General features: G+C 33.4%; 1 non-coding gene across 1 annotated transcript; it reads right to left on the minus strand.

Annotated features, from left to right (window-relative positions):
* Positions 1-9,107: 9,107 nt before the first annotated feature.
* Positions 9,108-9,216, minus strand: LOC112097486. The gene has a single exon (XR_002905018.1). It is a non-coding gene; the product is annotated as a small nucleolar RNA R71 (small nucleolar RNA).
* Positions 9,217-9,841: the final 625 nt, after the last annotated feature.

Raw genomic sequence — 9,841 nt, forward strand, 5'->3', positions numbered from 1 at the left:
AAGGCAGATGTAGTAGGGGTTGCAAACCGAACGGTACATAACTTCGTTTTGGAAGATATGGCACTAAAAGTTATAAAGCTAGTCGTCTTTCATATCGAGCCATTGAAGCAACGCGTCGGGCTATAATCAGACAATTCCATCGTGCTATGAGCAAACAATTCCAAAGAAATGGTAAGATATGGGTAAGAGTTCTTGCGGATCTCCCTATTACCGGGAAACCTACAAAAGTAAGAATGGGAAAAGGAAAAGGAAATCCTATGGGTTGGATTGCTCGTGTGTCCACAGGACAAATCCTGTTTGAAATGGATGATGTGAGTTTGTCAAATGCTCGACAAGCCACTACATTAGCGGCACATAAACCATGTTCGTCAACCAAGTTTGTTCAGTGGTCGTAATATAATTGGTTAGTGGGGAAAACCCCGGCCGATAAAAATGAGGCAAATTGCTTGTTCCTGAACGACAGAAGTCGAAGTAGAAAGACACTAAGGGGGAGCTAGATGATAACAAAGATAAGACAAGAAAAAGTCTGAAAGGAGATAGAGAAAAAGATGAAATTCTCTGTACTAAAATATGAAACAGCCTTATTCGTGAGCTGAAAAAGCAAACTAAGGAGAGTTTCCTTTCCCATACTAACCACACCATCATCGGTGGCGCTGGGCCATCCATCATGCCCATAAAATGACTCTTAAAGATTGGGGTAAAATGCTGACCCCCCGCAGAGGTAGGATGGCTTTTCGCGCCAACCGAACTGCGTCACCAAATCGATTTCCCTAGATGGAAGAGGGGCAAATATCAATCCAATCTGCTTATGGCCAATTCAAATCTGGCAAGTTGCACATTCGTTCATGGGAGAATCCCCATTTACTCGGTATGGTATTTATTTATCTCGGTGTGTTGGATGTGTCGTAGAGAATGTGGTCAGTTAACTTTCATTATTACTTTCTCAACGGGATCTTCTTCTGTTTGCAAAGGTAGATGAAAGAAGCAAGAATGAATCTATTAATCTATTAAAGATGTCTTTGATTGATCTTCGAAGCTCTCTTAAGGAACTACTACTCAAATGAAAAAAAGAGTCCCACTTATGAGTTTTTGCTTTACTCAGCAGAACCAAGGCTACCTCTTTCTTTCATGCAGAATCTATGAATGCGCTTACCTTGACTAACCTACCCGCCTAGATAAAGGAAGGATACCGAATGCTTATCTTCATAAACATCATAAAAGAAGTCTAACTGGAGTCATTATTAGGAGGAACTTATTGGATTGGTAATGAAAACCAGACTAATAGGTAATGAATTGGGCCTGGATGCTCAAAATATCAAATACTTTTTTTGTTTCAAAGCTTCCGCCTATAAAGTAATAGGATGATCGTGAATATCCCTGGTCGATGGATTGATTATGCTAAGCCTACCTAAAAAGGTCCTACTTGGGGGTGAGACGGCTCTCCCTACCCATTAGGGAAGGGGGCCAAGACAGGGCAAACTCAAGGGACCCCCCTAGCGTAAGCATAAAGAAAAGGCTTGCATTAAGCAGAGGGCCACCTTTAACTTATCCAAATTTTAACAATCTACTCCACCTGCGGAAAGGGTTTGATTCCTTTCATAGTATATCTCGGATGAGTGAGCCCCTTTGGTTTGTCCAGGGGGCAGTAGTTAAGTTGCATTTGTTTGCAGGTGTTTATTTTCCTTTCACGTTTATCAAGTGTCATCTTTTAAACTCTACCTCATTTTCTTTAGAAATTGAGGACAATGTCTCGATCTGGTTAAGGAAGGGGACAGTTGATATTTTTTAAAAAAAAATTGTATTTGTTTCACTTCTCAAAACAAAATTCAAACTAGCCAATTTTTGTTTAAAGATGGTGAAGTATGAGTTTTTTTGGTTTTACTCCCGAGACACATCATTTTATATTTTTAACTAAAGCTATTTTTCTTCTTTTCTTTTCAAATTAATTTAATTTGTGAGCTCTTCTTTCAAATAGCTTGCACTCATCCATTTTGTTTCATTTGATTATATGACAGATGTTACTAAACCATTCAGGACACACACGCCATGACACATACTTGTAGGTTGTAAATTGAAATAGCTAATACTTAGTCCTCATGGATTGTTGGAGGTAATGTCTACAACAGTGAAAAATGTATGTTTTATTTATTTATAAAACTAAAAAATAAAAAAAATCAAACTTTTGCTTCAAACTTTTGCTTAAGTTTCTTTATTTATTATTTTAAAATGAAACATTTATTTTCTTCAATTCATTTTTTATTATAACAATTTGTTAATTATTAACTCATTTCAAGTTTACGATAATTTAAAAAAATAAAAAAATAAGTGAAAGGCCAAGCCCGGGCACAAGCCTGCATTTTGCCATCCCTAGTGTTGGACCAAAGAGGTAGCAATTCTTTTAAAGATTTATGAGTCTCCAAATCTAAATATTACATTTGTTTTTTTTATCCAAATACCATGAATCTAGGGATATTCCTACAAAACAAAAGAATCACACTTCAGACTAATAGACAATTCCTAAAATGGGCTAGGAATTTGTAAATGTTATGAAATTGTTAGCGTTATCAACATTGTAAGTGAAAAATGACAATTTTAACGTTTCTTAAATGACATTTTTTAGTGTTAATCAATTTTAATTCAAAAATGAGTTTTTTTCCTTGATTTATGGTGATTGCTAGTTGCAAAGTCGTTGTATATGATTAAGAACTAGAAGGAATTGTAGGCTAGGCTGCTAAATTGTTCAAACCTCTAAAAGTGAATAAGTTTTTTATTTATTTTTTATATCTCATGGGTAGAAAACTAATCCATAAAATGCAAATAAAATCCTTGAGTGAAAGAGATATTTTTATGATTTTACTTTCTTCCCGTGATAAGGCGACTGAATTCTTTAGATAAGATTATGTTAATGTTAGCGATTAGGTTGCGCCACTTGCCAAGTAACATGGCTTATAAGGAATGGTTGAGTTTAGTATGAAATTAGAGTTTCTAAAGGTTTAAGAGCCTAAGCCTGAGATTGGCACCAGATTGGAGATACTGATCTTGTTCCAACTTAATTATAGGCATGCACACCATTAGATAGTATTGGGCTTTTTATGAGTTTTCTAAGGTTATAAATTCTCTATTAGCCCTTTATAGAAGGCATTTCGTTGTGGGCCAAGCATTCCCAAAATGGGTTTGGCCGAAAGTTAAATGCACATCGGCCTGATGTGCCTTCCAAACCACAATCCAAAATGGATGCCCCAGTAAATAGAGGACTTGGGTCCACCATGAATATGTACCTTACAGTCGACTTGGGCTTTTGAGCCTAATGGCGATTTTTAAGTAGCAACACATATCATATGAATTTAGTTTCAAATTATGTAATTATTAATTATATGAACAAACATAAGGATGATTATGAACCATTTACTACTTGAATGAAGTGAATCAACAATAAAGAAATTCCTAAAATTAATAAGGCTGTCACTTATAAAAAGTAACATTACCGAATTTGAAGCATAATGTTGCGAGAGTTCAAGGTGGGAAACACTACGTGCAAAAAGTGCAAATTAAAGCAACTACATGCCAAAAGGGAAATTTACAAAGCACCAATAGCAAAAGTTTGAAATAGCATTATCAAGGGAATAAGGCATCAATAGATAAAGAAAGATTGGTCCTAATTGTCCTTTGGGATGTCATCGAGTTAGATAGTAGTCAATAAGGAAATGTTTAAAAAGGATTTATCTCCTTCGATTGCACTCCTGCCAGCAAGTCTAGTAACGGTTGTAACATCTACGGGTGGAATGAACGGGGAGCAAATCATGAACTGGATCGTTATATTGGGCTGTTGGTTTGTCATTACTATTCCTGGCTGCCTTATCATTTAAAGGCAAGTCAAAATCATTGGGCTGGGCGCTTCAGATTAATAATCATCCAAAAATTTTAAATCATATTCGAGGTAATGATCTCTCATCGCCCTCTTGCAATCATCAACCACAGCAAAGAACTCTTTACCCTTCACCTGCCTAAACTCATTTGACTAAAGGTAAGCCTCAGCATGGCTTTAGTAACTGTCTTTGAGTTGTTTTCTCAGATGAGACAGATCTTCGTCTTTGTTCTTAGTGACCCTATTATTGATGCTATACTCCAACTTGAGAGACTCATGGATGAATTTGAAGGTAGCCAATTCGAATTTTAATTGAAGCACCTTGTTGCGAATTTCTTTCATTCGGCTTTGGCTTTCAAATATTCACTTTTCGAACCTCAGTGCAAATTGTGTGCTTGGATCATGTTCATTATAGCTTACAATACTCAAATGAGAAGCCTCACTAGTAAGAGGCATTAAAAAGAAACAGTAAAAGGATTCGAGGAAGAATTATAAGGATCAACCTTATATGTGTAGCCTATGAAGGCAGTAAATTGAACCTCTTGGTCTGTGAGTTTTGGGTAAAAACATTCCTAGTGAGAAAATGCTCTCTTTAAGGATAAGGGTTGGCTAAGTCATGCTCAAGTTTACTGTGTTAAAGATTCCAGTGGCCAAGTCTTTAAACAAGAGCCCAGAAATATGCTCAAGGGATCTAGGACAAGTTGGCATGTGAGTTTTCTCCCCAGCCCATGGATTACTAAATGGAACCGAGTGAGTAGAGGCAGCTTTAAAGACTGAGAGAGAGTTAATGAAGTAATAGCCTCATGCTTTCAAGGGGTAGATCCACTAGGAGGTAAGTTGACTAGCCTCTTTCTTTTCTTACTATCTATCTAAGACATGGCAACTTTGCACCCAACAATAGCAATTAAGCATAACAAAAAAAAAAATAACAAAGACAACCACGGACATTGAAGAGAAATTTCACCAGTTGGAATAAGACCAAACTCCTACTAAACAAAGAAATCACATCCAGGTGTAAAATGTTGACTTGAACGCATTCAATGTTGTTTAGCAAATTTGCAGGCAAGACTAGGGTAGAATGCCAAATCCCTATATCAAGAATAAATTTAGATGTGAAAAATAAAGTGTTCAAATTTGCAAGGGCAAACATGACTTGGAATTCAAAAAGAAATAGGAGCAGGATCATCATTATTAAGGTCATTAGAGCGACAGTTTCTAAAAGCAAAAAATCAAGAATCTTTCTAGCCTTTAATCTAACCAAGGAAGTTATGGGGATAATGGAAGCAACACAAACCCAGCCAATTAAGTAGTTCAACTGCTCTCTTTAGCCATTGATTTAATTTGATATAACCTCTTGAATTCATTGAAAGAAAAATCAAATTAAATTCCTGAACGCTTCCACAATACATAATGGCCAAGATGAGCTTTATAAACCACGGGGTTAAGTTGAGCAAGAATAATATTGAGAGACCTTAAAAAAGAACGAATGAAAAGGTGCAAGGGTAATCTAGACCTTGCCTTGAATGTAGAGGGATACAAAGCTACCAAACCATCAAGAGGATCTACCATGTTATTGTTAGGTTGTGGAATCCTAAGCTCTATGGAATCGGGAATATGAAAATCTTTCCTTAGCTTGTCGATAGTGCACAAAGTGGCTTTTGATTCCCTATTGAGCAATTGAAAACCCCTCTATCGAAACGCCATGATCGTAGTCGTCAGCAATTTGAGCAATAACAGCAGCAGCAGGAGAAATAGAAGAGGAGCGACACATGGGCTCCTAGCGACGCATCTGTATAACCCCACCCCCCCCCCCCCCCCCCCCCCCCCCCCCCCCCATTTTTACTAGACTCATTATGGTTAGCTTCAAAAGAATCCATGGAAAAAATAAGAAAGAAGGAACAAAAAAGAAAAACTTAAGTCAAGCGAGAAAGGGAAAACCTTAATGCCACAAGGAAAAGATAAGAAAAGCTTGGGAACAACATGTATTTTAAATATGGGTCTAATTTTAAATTTTGAATCTGGATGAGGGTGCATTTAATCCTTAGTTTATAACAAGAGATTTTTTAATTTCAAAAACTCTTCTCATGAACTGGGAGTCTAGTGGAAGTTAGTCACCTGCATTACCTCGAGGGAGTTAGGATCTCCAAGTAAGAGATAATGATCCTTCAAAGTCAGCAATGAAAAATGCCAGATGGAAATTATGGATCCCTTAAGGAAGGAAACGAGGAGCTCTGGATATAAGCCATGAATTAATCAAAGCACTAAACTAGCATGGCAAAAATGCAGGGATAAGACTTATTAATTGAAGAGGATCATAGAAGCATAATAAAAATGCAGGTAGAGATTGACTACAAGACCACAAAACACCCAAATAAGGACACAACCCCCACTACTAAAAACATGCTTTAAAAAAAAGGATAATTTTAAGGGAATGTGATGCAAAAAAGGTATGAGAACTCAAACTCACTAAAACACTCGGAAGTAAACTCAAAGAAACCTTGTTGACTTAAGCATCAGAGTGGGCTGACCAAAAACTACCCTTTCCAACCCAATTTCACCATTTTCTTTATTTGTGCGGTGTATGCAGGTTTACCTCCATCAGTTGAACTTGGTTCGGCTCAGGTGGGAAAAAAATTAAGTATCAACAACTACCATTATATAATATACATGTTCACAAATATATAGTACTATTAACCTTTTCTTTAAAACTTAAAGCCCAACCCTTTACTTAACATTCACATACATTTGATAGAATTACATCATTCTTTCATATTCTGTAGCCAACAGTCACATATAATGGCATCAACTAGTCAGAAAATCAAAATCAATCCACAAGGTTTAAAGAAAGAGACAAAATACATATGATTAGTGTTAAAAATTGTATGTTTATTAAGGAGTAAAAATGTTATTTTGTGCTTATAATATAATTTACATTTGTAATGATGTAATATATTATGAATTTTTAATTGTTTTTTAAATAGTTGATTTTGTGTATTTTGTGCGTTTATTAGGTAAAAATAATAATTTCACACAATTTGAGGCTCCAAACAAATGTACGGATGTTAAATTTGGATTCCAGAAGTCCGAGAAATTAGGTCATTGGCGAGGAGGATCTACCACTTTTGTAGTAAATTTATAAGATTTTACCACGGTAAATGTGGTAATTGTGAAATTATAAGTTTTTACTACATTTGATATTGTAATTGTTAGTGGAATGTGTTGGATGTGTTTGAGTGGATTAAGTTATGTTTATGTTTTTTTAGTGGTATAAATGTAAGGCTAAGATGTAATTTGTTTTATTTATTTATGTGATGTAGATTAATCTTATATTTGTATAAATAGAAAGGAGAGGAACACACCTCTCCACACCTTTCCTTCTCTTCTTTTCCTTCAAATTCTTCTTCTCATCTCCCTTTGTAATATATTTTCAATAAATAAAATTATTTTATTTCTAATTTTCAAAAACTATTTTTTAATTATGTATTTTTTAATTTTAATAATTATTTTTATTTCAATTATACTTAGCTAAATAATAATAGTTAGGGTAAGGTGAAACTCTTAGAAAATAAATATAATTTAATCCAATTCTATTTTTAACTATATAAAATAAATTATTTTCTATTTAATTTTATACATATTTTTTATTTTGAAAATTTGATTTATTGTAGACAAACAAGGGAGTTTGGCACAATAAATTTTTAATATCTTAATATAATGTATGGTAAAATGGTATTTTGACTTATTGCAGACAAGTTAAGTTTTAGCACATTAAGTACTTAATCCACGATAAAATTATAGAAAAATAATAATTTATATAATTAATCTTTTGGGCAATAAATCTAAATAAAAAATGGTAAAAAGAATTTATTAAATTTTATTTATTGCTAAGAGTGGATCCATAACCCAAACTAATTTAATTTTATAGTTTTGCTCAAATTAAATTGCATATTTTTAATTTTTTTTATATAAACTAAAATAAACAAAATTAATCTTTTCTCTGTGGATCGACCTTGGACTCACCGAATTATAGCATAGTTAGGCACTCTTATACTTGAGAATAAAATTAAACACTTTTAAGTCGTGTTAAGCTTTTGGCGTCGTTGCCATGTATTTATTTATTTTATTTTTTTGTTTTTTTTACTTTTTGTTTAAATTTTCAATTACCCCCTTTTCTTTCTCAAATTCTATTATATCCATAAAATCTTTCTGAATCTCACTTTCGCCCCAAAAAATTCTCTACGGTTTGACCACAAATTATAGAAATTTTTAATAGGTCCCTTGTCAAAATTTCCCATAATAATCAAATTGGGACCTCCAACATGAACTTCTTTGGACTTCTTTGGACCCTATTTAGACTCAATAAAAAGACTATTGACTTTAAAAGTTAATACAAAGGCATTAATTTGAATTAATCACTTCATCGGTTGGTAATTTTTAAAATTTGAAAAAAAAATTCACTTTGAGATAATTATTATTTTTTCTGTAATTTAATTTTTGAATTTATTTTATTTTTCTTTTTGACAGTTACTTTGTTTATATGTTGGTTTATCGCTTATTTAGTTATTTTAATTTTAGTTAATTAATTTTCAGTTTATTTATTTTTATTTTGTATTTTTTTCCTTGCACATTTATCTTTTTTATTTATTTTTTATTTTTTTAATTTATGTAATTTTTATTTTTATGTTTTATGTTATCCATTTGTTTGTTTATCATTTTTACAACATAATTTCACACACACATCATCATCATTATTGCATGAGACGTTGGTCTCGAACTTCAAGTGGCAGGTTAATTCATAGATCTCAATCACCACCACCAATCATGGACGAGATCCAGGATGAAAATAATTTGGGCCAACTTAATCATCTCAACATTATCACAATCAACCAAAAACTTTAAGAGATTACATGAATCCAACAAGAACTGGAGTACCGTCGTGTATAGTATGTCCTCCAAAACCGTCTCGATTCAACTTCAAACCAGGTATTATCCAACATTTACCAACATTTTATAGTTTAGGATCTGAGAATCCATACTTGCATCTAAGAGATTTTGAGGAAGTTTGTAATACATACACAGACCAAAATTGTAGTATGAACATAATTAGATTAAAGTTTTTTCCTTTTTCATTAAAAGATAAAGTTAAAACTTGGCTACAAAACCTTAGATCTGGATCAATAAGAACTTGTAATAACATGCAAGAATAGTTTTTGAAAAACATTATTTCCACCTCATAGAACCAATTCTTTTAAAAGGCAAATTACTTCTTTTACTCACAAAAATGGAGAAACATTATACCAATATTGGGATAGATTTAAAGAATTGCTTAACATATGTCCACACCATGGTTTTGAAACTTGGAGATTGGTCTCTTATTTCTACGAGTGCTTAACACCCCAAAGTAGACTAGTTGTAGAAATGATGTGTAATGGTGAATTTAGAGATAAAAATCCTGAAGATGCACTAAATTACCTTGACCAATTAGCTGAAAATGCACAACATTGGGATACTATTGGAACTTTTGAATTGACAAATAAACCACAAACATCTCCATCTAGTGGAGGGATCTATAATCTTAGGGGATATCATGATTCACAAGCAAAACTTACATCCCTAATTAGGAATGTTGAAGCTTTGGAGAATAAAAAAATGGATCAAGTAAAATTTATTCAAGAAATTACATGTGATGTTTGTAGTTCTAATGATCAAGATTATCCCATTTTGACTGCACTTAACGAATGTTTGCATGATCAAACTAATGCCATTAACACTTTTAACAAACTCATTTTCACAAACTTATAATTCTTGTTGGAGAAATCATCCAAATTTTAGTTGGAGGAACAATAATAATGCACAATCTTCACAAGCACCACCTCCACAAAATTTTCAAAATGTTCAGCCTTATACACCTTATATTCCACGACAATGGAAAAATTTAGAAGATACAATGCATTCATTTATTATGAAGTAAGAAGC

This window comes from Citrus clementina, unplaced genomic scaffold (assembly GCF_000493195.1).
Source record: "Citrus clementina cultivar Clemenules unplaced genomic scaffold, Citrus_clementina_v1.0 scaffold_6, whole genome shotgun sequence".
Lineage (NCBI taxonomy): Eukaryota > Viridiplantae > Streptophyta > Magnoliopsida > Sapindales > Rutaceae > Citrus > Citrus x clementina.